Below are 16,559 nucleotides of genomic sequence, written 5' to 3'. Positions count from 1 at the left end.
GAGACCACTTTCATAGTCTGCATGTGCACACATACACACATTTAAATATGTTATGCAACGGTATGAGATCTCTTTTGATGCTCAGTACTTTCCTGATCTTCAGTAGCTTTTCCACACAGAATGGTGTCAAGAATATAAGAATTTGGGTTAAAAATTGGGTCCCTCGGTGGTGGTGTTGTACAGGTGCTCTTAACACCTTGATGTGCCAACAACCCTCGGGAATAGGAACTGGAATTGCTGTATCTGGACAAATATTTTTCACTAGTTACAGTATACTTCCCTAAATACTACTATTTTTCAGAAGGTAAGTGGCCGTAGTCTTCCTCTCTCTACTCAGGCATACCTGCACAGGCATACAACATTCTCAATGTTTTATGGGTATTAAAAACCTGTGGAATTAGAACTCTTTGAATTTAAAAACTTTGAGTAATTGTTCATGGTCTATGCCATTCTTTTTGTCTGTCTTTTTTTTTTTTCTTGGTCTGGACACAAAATTTTCCTGTGTTTCCCATATCAGTCTGCCAGTGTTTGGTTGTGTCTCAGGGGAATGCATAGCCATCGCCACTAACTCTTCAGAGAAGTTTCAAACACAGTAAAAAATAAAATGAGGTAATGAATACACTTGAAGGGGTGAGTAGAATGAGACTGTGTAGCAAGTATAGCAGTATATTGGAATTTTGTACTTAGCTTCTGTGAGTTGACAGTGGTCTGTGTGTACACTGAATTTTGTAGGGAGCTACCTGACTGAGAAATAGCTGTGACAAAATGAAACTGCAATATTTTACTCAAAATTAGTTCTTTTGATGTACAGGCTCTTTCTATCTGGTACTGAAGCAGTGTTTTTCAGGCTGCTTTTGCTTTTAGAAACTCTCTCGATATTTTTCAGTGAAAGTACTCCATACCAAAATGTACAAGAACAGGGTTTTTTTTGTTCTTGGTTTTTTTTTTTGTCAGTTGCACTTCACAAAGGACTTTGGCAGTCTGATCATCCCAGTACAGCGAGTCTGACTCACTGAAGTGAGCATCAAGAACGAAACCCCTTTAACCTTTAATGCATTTGGACCTAGATATGAACCTCAGGAGTAGCATCTGCCTTTAGCAAGAGCTGCTCTTTCAGCTCTTTGGTGCAAACTGTGCCCATTCTGCAAAAGAACCAGAAAGGAAGTTCAGATTATTCTGCAATTCCAGGTTTGGGCTCCACTATAGTTATGAGTGACGAACACCCAGACAGCCTTTTTTTCCCCTGAAATCTATATGAGATTGAGAGGAATGCCTTAAATGTCAATCTCTGCTCAGGCCAGGTAACGTTAAAAAATGCACAATGAATTAAAAGGTAGGAATATAGCATGAGCCAAGAATTGTTGGTTTACTTGTAAAACTAATTCAGGTTTCAAAATTTCTGTGTTAGTCAAAGAGCCCCAAATGGGACTTATGGTAGCAACTACAGTTTATTTTCCTCTTTTGCTTTTCAAAAGTTGATGTCAAATCATTGAAAGATGAAAATGAATTAATTGCATTTTTACTGTAGCTGTGTAAAGATAGAGAAATTGCCTCAGAATCAGTAGTCTTGTGTGCTGCATTTGAGTCATTCTGATCTGCTGTATATGAATTTTTTGGGAGACTTCTTAATTTAGTGACTGAGCCAATTCAAATCGTAGTGGTACAGAGGCTGCTTTCATATTGCAGCATCCAGGTGTCTTTGGCAAAGTCCATGTACTAACAGTTCAATTCCACTCTTCTATCATACATGTTCTATAAACCATTTTTAAAAAATCAATAATTTAAAAATCTTTCTGTCTGATACAGCAAAACCAATTTGTGCCCTTTATGGTCTGACAGCTTAATTTTTATTTCTTAAAGAAAAAAATATTCAAATCCTAAACCCAATCTTGAGTTATACAATTGTTAAAAAGCCTCAGAAATTAGCAAGCAGCTTTTAGAAATGTTTAACTTAAAAACAGCCAGCAAGGTTGTTTTTTTTCTTTTCCATTTGTTTAAAAAAAATTATATTCCCTCAAAATGAGACCTTTGTGCCAAGTTTTATTCTGGAGCACAGCTTTACAGCTGAGCTAAAACCCCCTATAATAGGAGAAAAGTGACAGACCCTTAACTATAGTAGCATGAACAGCACTGCTATAATTCCTGGGTGAACTTTGTCCCTGGATGTGTGTTTTTGGAGTGTGCCGGGGTGACATTCAGCCTCTACATTCATTTTTATGATAATTCAGAGTAAATTGTGGTGCAATAAACTCTTCAAGCCTGTCTTTCTTGTGAAAGCCATGAATCAATCAGCTGCAGGCTTTTTTGGGTCTTTTCAATGTATAGTGATCATTTAGATTTGACATGCATTGTGAGACCTTGGCTTAGCTCCTCTCTATGGTCTGTCATTAATTCCAGCCTTTACTGTTCTGAAGTACAGTGAAGGATGACTGAGAAATCATTGCCCCTCTTCAGCTCTGTTATTGCACAAAATAGCAGCGCAATAATTTTTTGTCAATGTTTTACTCTAAAAGCTTTCTACATCAGTTTTGAAAAGGAAGCAATAAAGCCCATTCAATGGTATGAATAAAAATCCTTTGAGGTTTAGGCGCAGGGCTGCTTTTCTTCAGCTGGTAATCAAATTGGAGCTAAAATGAAATTGAGTTTTCTTATGAAAATAGCCTTTGTTGCTGGGAAGGCTGGTAATTCATAAACAATAACCTGCTCTTTTGTGTGGATAATAATATATTCATGTTCTTTCAATAGGGTAAAAGCCAGACCTAGTGCATTATGGTACAGTAAAAATAGCAGAAGGAGCTTGCTGGAATAATCTTGAAGAAGAAATGTAGCATTCGGTGACTTAAGCTTTCAGCTCCCATCTGAAATTGTACTTTGCTTTTATTTGCGAGCTGGGTTTTAGTTGTTGATTTGTTGCTGCTATACAATATTTGGTTAATTGTGGAAGATCTCAAGCTGTGCTCATCACTGCTCCTGCGAAGGCTGCTGCCAGCTGCTAGAAGCAGAGCCTGCTGCTACAGGATGTACACTATTCACAGGAGCAGCCTCTCAGCGCTGATTATCACTGAAGAGTTCCCCGCTCTCCATCACTCCGCGCCCTGCACGCAACCGGACTGCCGAGCACGGGGAGGTAGGCTGCCTGCCCTCGCTCCAGGGTAAGGTGAATGGCGTGCAGCGGGGCTGCGGAGAGCGCGGTGGGCGAACTTGGCTGGGGATTTTCCAAGCGCCGGTGGGGAAACAGGCTCCCGGCCCCCAGGAGGATGGTGTGGGCTCGGTCGCTTTGGAGCTGAGCAGGGGCTGGAGGAGGACGAGAGGGGCAAAGAGCGAGTGAGGCTTTCCAAGTGCACTGCGAGGGGCTCTTGGAAACGTTCCCTCGGGCTTCGGTGGTTTTTTTTTTTCTAACCAGCCAGGTGATCCTTCAGAGGTTTGATCCGGCACTGGTGCTTGTTGGCGTTTTGGGGCGTACCTTGTTGTCACATCTGTGTTTTGTAGCTTGATGCTGAAGGTCTCGGTACAGGTGGAGGATGCTCCCCAGACAGGTTGTGTAAGCAAAGGCAAGAGGCTGGCAGAAAACTCTGGCAGCATGTCCTGTCTGTAGTGACTCTTTTTCTTTGCCTCAGCTCATGGGGAGTGGAGGGTAAACTTCAGTCTGAGTACCTGAAATTACCTCCCTCCCCCTCCTCTCCATCAGGATATGCTTTTAAATTGTTGATGGTCCTGAGCTCTGAGTGGTGATTAAAACAATCGCATGCAGACACAGGCATGCAAAAATGCCGATTTGGGGTCTGTTTACGTGTAAGATGCAGACTTGGATCAGTCTCACCATAACTGAGCTGAGAGATCGCTTCAGGATTGAGTTTAATTTTGACTCGTCTCCCTGCCTGGGGGACAGGAGTAATACTGAAACCACTCATCAGAGTGCCTGGGGAGATGCAGCGTAAGACATGCTAGCAGGTCAAAACTGTGCCGTTACTTGTGGATTTCAGTTGCTGGGAGGTCTAGAGGACAGACCGGGTCTTGGTGGCAAATCGGACGCAGCTTTGCACAGGGCTTTCTTACAGTGAAAGGGTTTGTAACCCAGAGTCTGTGAACCCCACTCTCTTTAACCAAAATAAGGAATAGGTTAATATCAGGTGTATTGTTCTCCTTACAAACTTTCCCAATGCTTCAGAAAAGTTTTTAAAAAAAAACAAACCAGAACGTACCCTAGGCAGTTATAAAGTAAACGAGAATGTCAAGTGCAAAGACTTACAATGGGGATTATTTCCTAAGTAACATTGAAGTTAGATCTGTACCATATGTAAGGCTGTCTTGAGGCAGTTGCAGAGGTTTTTATTCATTTTTAACAGTGAAATTACATGCTTAACAAAAGGAACTTTTAAAGGCACAGTGGTAACTGACAGTCAAAGCAATATATGTCATTATCCAATTAGTACACACAAGTGTGTTTTTATTATTCACTTAACATACCTCTGTGTTTGGCTCTCAGAAATATGATGTCTTATTTTTCAAAGGGTTTTAAGACTGGTATGTGTTTTTACTGCTGTAATTGGAGTAATATTTTTGCACATTACATGTATTTACATCTTTGTTGCTCATTGGATTAGCTCTGTTTAGAAGAAAATCTGTAAAATGAAAAATTGGTTTTGTGGGTAAATGCTGGTTAGTCAAAATGTAGCATGCACTAAATTCCAGTTTTCTTCACAACTGGAAAATCTACTTTATATTGCATCCAAAGTTGAATTGAGAGTAATAATATTGCTTGTGTTTAAAAGAATGATAATATAATACAGTGAAATTTTCCACTGCATTTGAATGAAATGTATGTTAGCATATAATAGAACATTTATTGGTACTTGCTAATATGAGAACAGAGAGTCTATTCAGTAGAATGACCCTTTTTGTTTTGTTGAAAAATAAGCTATCTAGCAATGTGTTGTTGGCATTTGTTTCATTGGGAGACTAGTTAACTGACAGATGTGGTGGTGATTTTAGCTTTTTAATTACAGGCTTAGCAGAGTTGCGGTACATTGTATTATCAGAGTTGTTTAGGAGCAAACATTTTGGTTGTAGTTGGACAGTGCTGTTATCCTAGCACCAAATAGGTCAAATAGGTATAACAAGTTTTCCAGAGAATCCGTGTTGTCTACAGCTTTAGAAAGAGCAGTTTTGCTTCTCTTGCTACATTTAAATAAGATTTAGTGAATATGTTTGGAGTATGTTTCCTAATGTTTCTGATGCTGGATTCACCTTTGTCATGGAAATGCATGCTTTGTTCTGGGATTCATGCAGAAAAGATGCTTCACTTAGGTATACAGTGCTTTAATGAAGCTCTGGTATGTGCATAAACCTCCATGAAAACAAACTTAGTCTTTAGATTTCACTATCATTAGATATTTCCCATACTGATAGCACCAGAGTGGGACAGCTATATACTAAAGAAAGTATAAGCTTTCTCATGCCCAAGTACTATTCTGTTATTTGGCAGTATTATGAATAATTACCTAGCAGCGAATAACTCTAAGACCTCCAAACTAATTTCTTGATGCCTATATTAGACGATAATATAAATAAATACAATGTTTACCGATGTTAACTTTATGTACCACTGTAACTCACAAAAGTAGTTATTTTCAATTGCAATTAGCATTTATAAGTTCACAAAGGAACACGTTTCTAGTCTACGCAGTCATAAATTACATGCTACTTCTTACAACACACAAATTAAAGTTGTCCACTGTTGACAAAGTTGGTTGAATGATGCACTGCACATTTGCCTTGAAATTTTAAGTATCTGCTGATGGTGGAGCATAAATTCTTTACTGAGTATGGATTTCCCTACAGATGTAAGGCAAACAAGTTGATCGTGATTATTTTGCAATAAAAAGCCAAGTTCCAGCCATTGCAGACAATAAGGTAATCGAAAGCCCTCAAACCCTGTAGTCAAAAAAATATTGATATATTCAGGTTTGCATATTTTACCTAATGAATGCATCCTACCACTGGGAAAAAAAAAAAAAAGCTGACCTTTAAGATAAGAAGGTAAATAAGGTGAATTAGTCTAAATGTGAGAACTTTTAAATTTATTTTTATACATTCAGTTTCTCTGTACTAACTGTATTTAAATTTTACAGCCTTGCCTTCAAGTAGTTTGTGGTCACCTTGGCTGGGTTTGCATCTAGTTTTTCTTTTTTTTAAAAAAGCATATTCAGTAAAGGCATAGCTGGATAATTTATTCATATTAGAATTCTGGTGTTAGAATAGATCTGGCATCAGGCTGATCTGATAGGCTTTTAAATGTGTAAAAATAATACTTAAGAAGAAAAATATATTAAAGGATTCTTATCAATAATGATGATAATGAAGGTCACAAATTGCAACCCATCTGTGGATGAATGTCTGTAGAATGCTGTTTCATGGACCTTCCTCCTTTTACTCTTCTGATTCTTATGTTTGCTTAAACTTTGTAGATTTTAGTTAAATGTTGTACTTCTTTAGGTAAATTGCAGAGATGAGAGTTCAGAGCAGCCCAAAGTTTCAATACTTTCATGTCTGTCTCTACTTCAATCCTTGAAAACTAAGAGCTTGTTTACAAGTGACTTTTTATTTTCTACTGAAATATAAGGTTAGCAGATTTTAGTTTTTATTGCCTTCTCAGCTTTCAATGCACTCTGCCTTATCGGTGTACTTCCATCCACGTGGCGCATATAAAATGAAAAGCTTCAAGTATTTTTATTAAGACATCCAGGAAGAGCTCTGTAAACAAAGCTTTGCTTTCCAAAGCTCAAGCTTTGAATTATCAGCTGCTATAAACACACTCTTACTTTCTCATTCCGAAATGTGGCCAGAAAAAAGAGCAGATCTCTAATGTGTGTGGTGCCTTCTTAATGTAGCTATTTGCATACCAGTATTTTGCTTTGAAATAGGAATCTTTTACTTTATGAGGAGAGCTAGTCACTCAAGTTTTCTCAGTGCATGTGATGCCCTGAAGGTAATGTTATCTTACAGTGTAATTCAGCTTACCAAGACTGTTCTTAAAGATAGTTGAAACAGCATCTTTCTGCTTTGAGGCTTTCAAGTACAGTGCAAATAAGTCAATAAAAGTAAAATATTTTGCTGGCAGTTGGGTTACTTGAGGGACGGTGGGAGTTGGAAGAAAGTAGGGGTCCCACTTCAGTAGCCTTTAGGGGTTCAAAATGGGCCAGAAATAAGCAGAGGAAAATCAACTAAACAGTGAGCTGAAGCAAAATTCCTCCAATTTGCTGTTACAAATGGGAAACCAAGATCCTAACTCTCCACTGCCTAGTACTTCGCACTTTCTCTGGTGGTTTCAGGAAGTAGGTAAAAACCAGAGGTTGACATGGCAGCTGCATTGCAGTTCAAAGGCCAGGGCATCCTCCGGGTTAGATTATAAAATTGGGGCGGGGGTGGATGAAATGGTGGCCGGGCACAGCAAGTTTCTGGGGCCATGGGCAACCCCCCAACACTAGTGGTGTAAATGTAAAAAAAAAAAAAAAGTGCCTGCTGCAACTGTAGGGAGTTTTAAGTCACTTTGCACAGCTGTGAAGAATCAGGCTCAGATATTTAAGGAAGTAAATTCTTGTTCAAATGATCTCTCAAAATATTTCCAGCATCATCTCTGATGCCACTGGCCAGAGAGAATACATGTTGCAAAATCAGACCAATAGTTACTGGGTATATTGAGTACGTACGTGCAGGAGGAAATAGAAATTGGCAGTTCTTTGGAATCTGGAGAAGACTCCCACACAGCATGAAACAGTCGATTTTTTTTTTTTACTAAATTTACTTGTGCCTTTGTGATAGACAGTATTTTTTTTCTTCTTTTTTTTCCATCCATGGATTTTTTTTTTCCTCACTGGTTTTCTTACCTCACTGCAAAATAATTTAATCTTCTCTTAATTTTAGCTTATTGCTAAAAGCACTGGTCCTGATTTCCCCAGAGCATTCCATCACTTACAAATCTCTGTAACTAATTTGAAATCAGATCTATGCCTGTGTGAAAGGGATGGGAAACACTGGGAAATCAGGTCTGCTCTCACAGTAAAATGCTAGCTTCGTAAAAGTTTTCAGATCATCTTTTTTATTGTCAAATGTAAAAGTATAGAAGTTGAAAAACTTTCCTGTTTTGCTTCCTAAGCCGGCCATGTTTGCTAGCATTAAGGTAGCCTATAAAAAATTATGTTCCCACTGCCACACTGAAGGCAACGAAATAGCAGCCATTGCAGAATAATTGGAGCAAGAAGTAACTGCTGCATCCACTACACAGTACCATAGCAAAAGGAAAACTTCTAAGGGCAATCATTATTTGAAGTGTTATGGGTAATCATCTTCATGGTCTAGGCTTGATAGCATATCTGAAGTATTAAACAGCCGTCCTCAGACACTTATATAGCATTTTTCTATACACTGTTTACACTGAAGAAAGAGCACAGCTTATACTTCTACCAATCAGCAAAGATACAAAACTTACAGAGAGTTAAAAAAATGTAATTTCAGTCTCCCTGGGAAATGGAACATCCAGCTGCAAAGCATTTATAAAGTGCGTCAAATACTTCGTATCACATAGCAGCTAGTAAAACATGTCTTGATTTATCTGTTTGAGAGCTCATCTCCAATGTCTCTGGAGCTGGTCTTAATCTTTTTTCATCAAGGCCTTTCATAGAAGTTTTTAACCATACTGGAAATGTGAAAATGTTGCTTTTGAACTATATTGGAAATGTGACATTATGTTGCTTTAATTGAGAATTTTTAACAAAATCAATACAAACATGCCAATAAATGTTAAAGGATAAAATGGCATTGGACTCTACATTTGCTTTATTAGGCTGTGTTGTAAATATGTAAAATGGATAATGGACTACTGAGTAACAATTGACTTCATAAACTAACTTAACTGTACAGAAACAAAATAATTTGTAAGTTCATAAGAAGACTTACTGTGATGATTTTTTTTTAAAACAAATTGAATAGTTTTAACAGGTCTTCAAACCAGAACAGTAATTTGAATGAGACTCTACTGCCTGTTAACTTAAATAAAGCATTGCAGCACTTAAAATCAGCTAATACTCTAGTTAATAGAATGTGATAGTTGAGTTACTTGGAATTAGAGGTGTTAGACTTTGACATTGCTGACCAGCATCCTTGTCAGTCTTGAAGTTTGAGTACAAATGTCCTGGGTTGACTGGATATAGAAAAGGTCCAGTTGATAGAGATCTCTAATCTAGTGAGAATCTTGACAATTAAGGTTCAATTCTGGGAGACCAATTTTTGTCTTCTATTGGCTATGAAAGCATATTTTGCTGAAGATACTTCTCAATATCTCAACACTAATCTAATTCAGAACAGACCAGCACTTTTGTGGTATTAAGTAGAAAAATCATCCAACTTTGTAAGTGTCTGAATTTTTATCCTCCTGAAAAACTGTGTTTGGGAGTCAACTTTTTGATGTCAACCCACTCCAGAGTAGCACCAGTACATCACCTTATAGAAACTCTGTCCGGTTAGGTATATTTATAGTGAGACTTGTATGAGTAGGAGAAAGAGGGCATTGATCCTCTTTCAGTATGCTTCTCAACGTTGAATGCAGAGCTTAGAAAGATGAACTTTGCAGTTATTTTTAAAACTAAACCCAAAGTATTTAAGGTAGGTAAGGGAGCTTACTATTTGGAACACTGAATTCATGTTGTCTCTAGAGATCAAGCTTTTGTGTGTGTAAAGGCTGCCTTGGATGGCAGCACAGCAAAAGGAAAAATACTGTGCAAAGAAGCAAAGAGTCTTTAAGCTGCAAGAGTCTGTGGTTTCAAAATAATGGCCTGTCTGAAAGTAGGGGTATAGCTGTGTACAGAGAACCTGAACCAAAGGACACATATGGTGATGAAAGACTGCTGGCAGTTCCATCGAGAAGCCACCATAGAAATTGGCAATGCTATACGCTCTGTGAACTTCTTCAAACTTCCTGTCATATTCTTGGAGAACCTGTCTTTTCATGGGCATTACACATCACTCTGTGGATGTGCTGTGTGTTTCTAAAGGCCGTCTCTACCTGGCGGGGTCAGATGTGCTCAAGCAGAGTACTCTTCGTTATGTTATCCATCATATCAACAACGTGTGGTAGGGAGCGCAGACTTGGGCGGGTAGGCAGTGACATCTTATCACTGCGCAGTTTGTGACTTGGATCTGGCACTGGGAGGGATAAGGAAATTCCAAAATACCACTGAATAGGGCATGAAAGACTGTTTGGGCTTTACAACGCAGGGAGGAGATGTGTCAACTTTGTTTGTGATAGGTTAGCTGTATTCATTTTGCACATATCTGGGAGAGGGTGACAGTTGCTGCACAAAACTGACAGAGAATGAAATCCTTGCATTAGTGGATTTATCTGTGAAGAGAGCATTAGGCTTGTTTGGAAGGATGGATCTAATTGTATCTTTTGTGTTGTAAAAATATATGTGAATCCAAAGCCTATGAGCTCTTTCCCTTTTTCCGCTTGAGAAAGTCACCAGTGACTATTTTCCCAGGTAATGTTGAAAAACAGAAATGCTTTGAGACTAACTGTTCCTAAGGGATAGCGCATGGCACAATCATACGTGGTAATAATTTACAGCTGCTCTCATTCCAGACTGGATATGACTTAGAAACCTAAAGATAGAAAGATATTTGTTCAGTTAGTAAGCTCTAGCACCAGTCATGTGCTGTAGTGATTCTGTTATCTGGAAACTACATTTCTATTCTGAATGTCCAGGGGACATTATGTTTCCCATGATTTTCATTCCGTGAGAGGGAGAAATATCTGCTGGCTTTATGAAATAATGCTTCTCTCAGTAGATGAGGGGTTAATGTCCTACGCTCCATTGAAGCTGATTGTCAAAAGCAGCAACGAGGGCTTGCCAGCTTTTTTTGGTAGTGTGTCACGTGGATGCTGACCTTGTTTGGCAGTGACATTGCATCGTCTTTTGCGTTAGAGCTGGGTAGAGGAGACTGGCCGGCTGCACGGGAATTACCATTCCTTGGAAGCCGATGCACGCGTGGGTTGTGCAGAACACTAAAGTGGGCTCCCCTCCTCACTAGCACCCTCCCCACACAGGAGCTGCCTTGTGGCACATGGAGGGAAACTATTGCTCATGTACTTTGTGATGGATCCTTAAATGAAGAGAAGAAAATGCTCTCAAGGCTTACTTCTTTTTAAGATTGAGGAAGAATCATGGAATTGTAGAATCACAGAATGGTTTGGGTTGGAAGGGACCTTAAAGACCACCTAGTTTCAATCCCCCTGCCATGGGCAGGGACACCTTCCACTAGACCAGGTTGCTCCAAGCCCCATCCAACCTGGCCTTGAACACTGCCAGGGCTGGGGCATCCACAGCCTCTCTGGGCAACCTGTTCCACTGCCTCACCACCCTCACAGTGAAGAGCTTCTTCCTTACATCTAATCTAAATCTACCCTCTTTCCATTTAAAGCCATTACCCCTTGTCCTATCACTACGTGCCCTTGTAAAAAGTCCCTCTCTGGCTTTGCTGTAGGCCCCTTTAGGTACTGGAAGGCTGCTGTAAGGTCTCCCCGGAGCCTTCTCTTCTCCAGGCTGAACAACCCCAACTCTCTCAGCCTGTCCTCACAGGAGAGGTGCTCCAGCCCCCTGGTCATCTTCGTGGCCTCCTCTGGACCTACTTCAAGAAGAGAGAAAGCACTGGGTCTCTCTCTTTTCCTGCCTGACTTTAACTCTGGGGAAAGGAAAAGCCAGCAAACATACAGAAATTGGTCCAAAAGGAAGCAATCACCTCTCTAAAACAGGATAATCTCCTCTTTTTCCCTTGCTTTCTCTTCTGTTGATGATTTTATCTGCTGGCAAGGTATTTTTGGGATCCTTTAAGCTCCACAGAGATTAGCTTCTTTTTATGCTCTAGATTCTTGCTTTTAACAAAGGAAGAGGACAAATCTCCACATTGTTTTTCTCTCCTTTAAATCCTGCTAAGTCTTTCTAGGCCCTTAAGCTGTTGACAGTCTTGTGTGACTCTGATGTCATGCTGTGTTATCTCTAACCTGCTAGGAAGATGCTGTGATTTGGGGCTCTATAGTCACACTGGCAGAGCATCTTTAGTGTCTTTGCTGTATTTGTGGGCATGAGCTTCTGGAGTGTCTTCAGCTGTTCACCGATAGCAAGAAGAGAGCTTTTCCATGTTGCTGACTTGTATTCTCATGAAGGATGGAGCTCTGCAAAAGCTGGTTCCTGACTTGTACAGGTCCACGAATCTATGAGGTACCAGGTTAAGGATGTTTAGCTTGCTGACCTGATCCAAAGGCCTTTGTTTCAATGCAGTTACAGGTTAAGCATGCCTATTTTGGACTCATCTTAAGATGCTATTAAGGCTGAAGCACAATTTAGTACTTCATGTAAACACTAAGCATGTTTCAGCTGATATATCTGCTAGATCTGCTGGCACACAGGGCTTTGAACTAAGTTCAAGTAAGAAAGGTGGTATTTAAATCAGCTAATACTCCTTTGAATGAACAAAGCAACTGAATGGATTATCTGCAGAAAGTTTAACAAAGATTATTTGTGATGTGATGTCTATCAGAAATTGAGCACTTGGGGAAAATCTCTAAATCACTAGTCCTGCAATACTTTCTTTAAGCATGCTTTTCACAAAAGATGTGTCTAAGCATCAGAAGCATCTTTGGATTTCTGTCAAGCTGCCCAGCAGGCACGCCACATGGCCCATAGAAGCAATAGGAAAGTTATGTTTTCCCCATATGCCTATTTCCACTTTTTAGTAACAGATTCCTGTTATTGCCTTAACACTGTGAAGAATTAAATAGAGATGAGGATGAACTTAGTGACAAGGCAGCAACTTCCTGGTAATGCCAGTAAAAATGTTGTGCTCATTTGAAGCTTACAAGCATAGGGGGGATTATGATACGGTATACATCTTAGTTACAAAGATGAAGAATGTGTTGGGAGCTGAGAAAAACTTATTTAAGATACCTAAGACAGACATGATTAAATCGTTAAAATTGGTTTTCGGGTGGTAGTCTTGCTGTTTGTCTTAACAGAAATATGTAAATGAAGTATCCTAACTGAAGTATCACATCCTTAGAGATGTTTCATATTACACCAGTAACTTCTTTCTGCTTTATGGAGGAGTAAAACCTGCTCATCTCTCTTCATTTATTAGTGTGTGTTTGTCAATGAAAAATGTTTTCTCCAGTAAACGTTGTATCTTTGGGTAATCAAAAATACCCGTTGCAAACAGCTAGAGGGCATAAACACAGATATCTCCTTGCTTGCTCTTGCTTGAGACCGGGTGTTCTGGTGACCCTCTACTTAGGAGGAAAACGGATTTGGGGAACGAGTCCCATCAGCTTTTTTCTGAGGATACTTCCACAAGATGTATTGTTTTCCTCTGTACATTGAAGCTAAGTACTGTTGCCATGTTTTCACATATATTAGTCCGATGGGACTAACCTTTCAATCATTTCTCTATGAAATACACATGATGAAACTCAGCAGCAGTTAGAAACAATTACCTGTGGCTTGTGAATGGAGGTGTGTTACAACTGACTGTAGGAATATTCCTGAAATATTCTTATTTTCATCAAGTCAGTGTAAGATTAAAAAAAATAAACCACATGATCCAACAACGATACTTTAATAGATGTTCTAATTAGTGATAGCCAATTTATTAAAATAATTAGTAATTGTAATACATTAGTTGCAAAGATACTACTTTGGGAAGTATAGGTATCCCATACTCTGTCGTAATTATTAGAGAAAGATAATATCCACATTATCTGAAAGATGTCACTATAAAAAAAATTGAGGAATATGTGAAACTCTCTACTTGGGGTCTTAGTTTCTTTTGTTCTATCTTTATAAACACCTCCATTTGATTACAACAGGACCTGCAATTTCAACATAAAAAACAATATAGAATTTCATTTTTTATGCCTGAGTGTTTCAGCAGACATTTTCACGAACATTTGAAAATACAATGTGAACATGTTCTAGAAATAGATATTTGACAGTATTTTCTCAACAATTTGAGTACTTGTGTAGTGTGCTGTTACTTTGCTATTCTAGAATTGTTAGAAAACTTGGGTTTATGGTTGTGGGCAAATTTTTAAATCATTTCATACATACAGTAGAGTTTCTGTACAGATTATCTTTGCTTATAAATAGTATTTTACTCTGATTTTGATAAGAAAGGAAAATTACTACTTGTAACATCTACTGTCTACCTTTGCACGATACCTCATTTATATTTGATTGTGACTTACGTGAACAGCAGTTGTTAAAATTTAGAAAATTACTTGTGAAAAATATCCACTTACATAGTCAGTATTAATTTTAAAATGGAAATGGCTTAATTGTTTGTCTTAATTATTTTTTCAGTAGCAAAGGGGATGAATTGGTTAGGCACATTAGACTTCGGTTCTGCAAACACTTGGCTCAGTTTTCAGGCCGTGAAGAGTCATGATGAGTGAGGACTCTGTTCAGCACAGGAACGTGTTTGCAAGCCTGAGCCCTAATGGCCCGCTCTAATGTCTCTGCTGAAGGTAGCAGAAGGTTTGCTCGCTAAGGACTGCTTAAATGAAGCTTTCTTCTCCATCATAAGTTTTCAATTTTTTTCTGCGAATGCGGTGTGTTGTAAAGATTAATAGGCCATTCAGAGATTTCTCTGAGGTACCAGTCACTCTTTTATAAGAAACATTTCTCTTAGTCATTCTTACAGGGAGGTCTCCTTGCCATTACATGTCAGCACATGAGCTGTTTGAATGATGAACGGAGCAGAGTTCACCTAGAATCAAAATCATTGTTTCCAGATGCAAAGGATTTTCAAAACTTAGCATTGCAGACAAAATCCCATGAGCCCATAAGCCTTCATCCGTCACTGGGGCTAATGCAAGGGGAAATTCTATGCAGAACCCCAAGACTCTTCAGTAACAAATGGCAATTGCCAGGCATTCACAATCAGGGTGCTGCATACTCCTATCATGGGGCTAATCTTGAAAATTGAGACTTAAAATGATGAATGTAAATTATCATAAATATTTCATAGAAATATCATAGATGTTAACTGAAATATTTAAAAGGAATATCATAAAAAATCATAATCATAATCAAGACTGCTCGTTTTATGGGATATGACCATACTTTTACGTTCTTCATTTTGTGTTTAATAGAGCAAGTTTGAAAGTTGATGAATAGAGTTGTGCATCCAGTACAGAACTTTTGTGCAACTCTATCAGTTAAAGTCTTAATAACATTTACATAAGAATTTGATAAAACTGTTACCACTGTGCTGCTGAGGCTGTGCAGTGAGTGGTTGATGTTTGTGGGAAGACAGAGCTCTGCAGCCCACCCCCCCCAGTCTCCAACTGCTTGTACCAAGGCAGGTACTGTTTTTGCCCGTGGTTAGACAACTGGTTTTAGGACTCACAAAGGGTCATAGGGTGGTTTTAGTAAGAAAAGAAGCTAGAAACCACTGTGTAGTGATGAAGGAGGAAGCTTGATGGAGTATATTTTGTTGTAAAGCTGTTCCCCTGGTGTTTATCTCCATTTACTGCTGTTCCTCTTAGCTTTTCACAGGTTTTTATAGTGTTGGAAGACTGTTTCACCTGCTTTCTGGTTGAAGTAAGGTTTACACTATTGTCTGCCTTATTCTTTTCATGAAGTGTGAAAAGCCCTCTCTCTCCACTCCTGAATTTTCAAGCTTAACTCTTCAGAGACGTCTAGGGCCTCACTTTTTAATTTCTACTTTGTTCTCTGCTTCCTTGGTAGACTTGTCAGAGGTTGGGTGATTGACTAGGATTCAGTCTTGGAGGATATTGATTGCACAGGAGTGGAGTTTATTGAAGAAGAGGAAAAAATAACATGCAAGCAGTGTTATTCTGTTTCTGAGGCATCAAAGATAAAACTAAAGATGGAAGGCTATGCTGAGATGCTGTCCTTGTTCCCAGAACTGGAAGAGCTTGGATAATACGTTATTTAGCGCACTAAATTCTATGTGCTTTGAAGGCTTGACGCAATGAGTCCCTCTTTGTGCACTTCAGTAACATTTGAGTTGAATGGTTGCTGTTGAGGACTGCCTGAAAGGCAGTTTGGTTAGCAAGTCCCTGTGCAGGGTCCTCAGACAGATGGCAGGCGGGTGGTATGATGGGAATCCAAGAAGTTGGAAGGCCAGTACAATAAGTAAGAATGTAGCTATGCAAAAAGCCCTTGTGAGAGAGTGTTGGACTGATCTCTGTGAGCATGAGGCCAACAGATTTATTGTCTAGATAGGCTAGGAGAGCCCAGCAAGCTAGGAATAAAATCCAACCTGATGGAAGGTGAAAACCAGTAGAAAGGTAGCTTGACACTGTAATGCTTAAACCTTTATGGCTCACTTCTGTCCCATGCTCAACTTCACAGTGGAAAAGTGAAGTTTGCAGGGATTGTTTAGACATTTAGAGGTTAGTGGGGTCCTGTCTCCTTTTCAATTCTGGTGTTGTCTGTGCTTTTCTGAGAGGAGTTTATTTAGAAATGCAATGCTAAGGTTGGTCTGAG

General features: G+C 39.1%; 1 long non-coding RNA gene across 1 annotated transcript in view; it reads left to right on the top strand.

Moving 5' to 3' along the window:
* The first annotated feature begins 2,896 nt into the window (after positions 1-2,896).
* The window catches only part of LOC128135282 (uncharacterized), a 407,736-nt gene continuing 394,073 nt past the window's right edge, over positions 2,897-16,559 (top strand). Inside the window, exon 1 of the long non-coding RNA XR_008233040.1 lies at positions 2,897-3,152. This is a non-coding gene — a long non-coding RNA (uncharacterized LOC128135282). The remainder of the gene's footprint in view (positions 3,153-16,559) is intronic.

This window comes from Harpia harpyja, chromosome 22 (assembly GCF_026419915.1).
Source record: "Harpia harpyja isolate bHarHar1 chromosome 22, bHarHar1 primary haplotype, whole genome shotgun sequence".
NCBI classification, from domain to species: domain Eukaryota; kingdom Metazoa; phylum Chordata; class Aves; order Accipitriformes; family Accipitridae; genus Harpia; species Harpia harpyja.
Note: the sequence above shows the minus strand (reverse complement) of the source record. Positions and strands in the feature narration are given on the sequence as shown.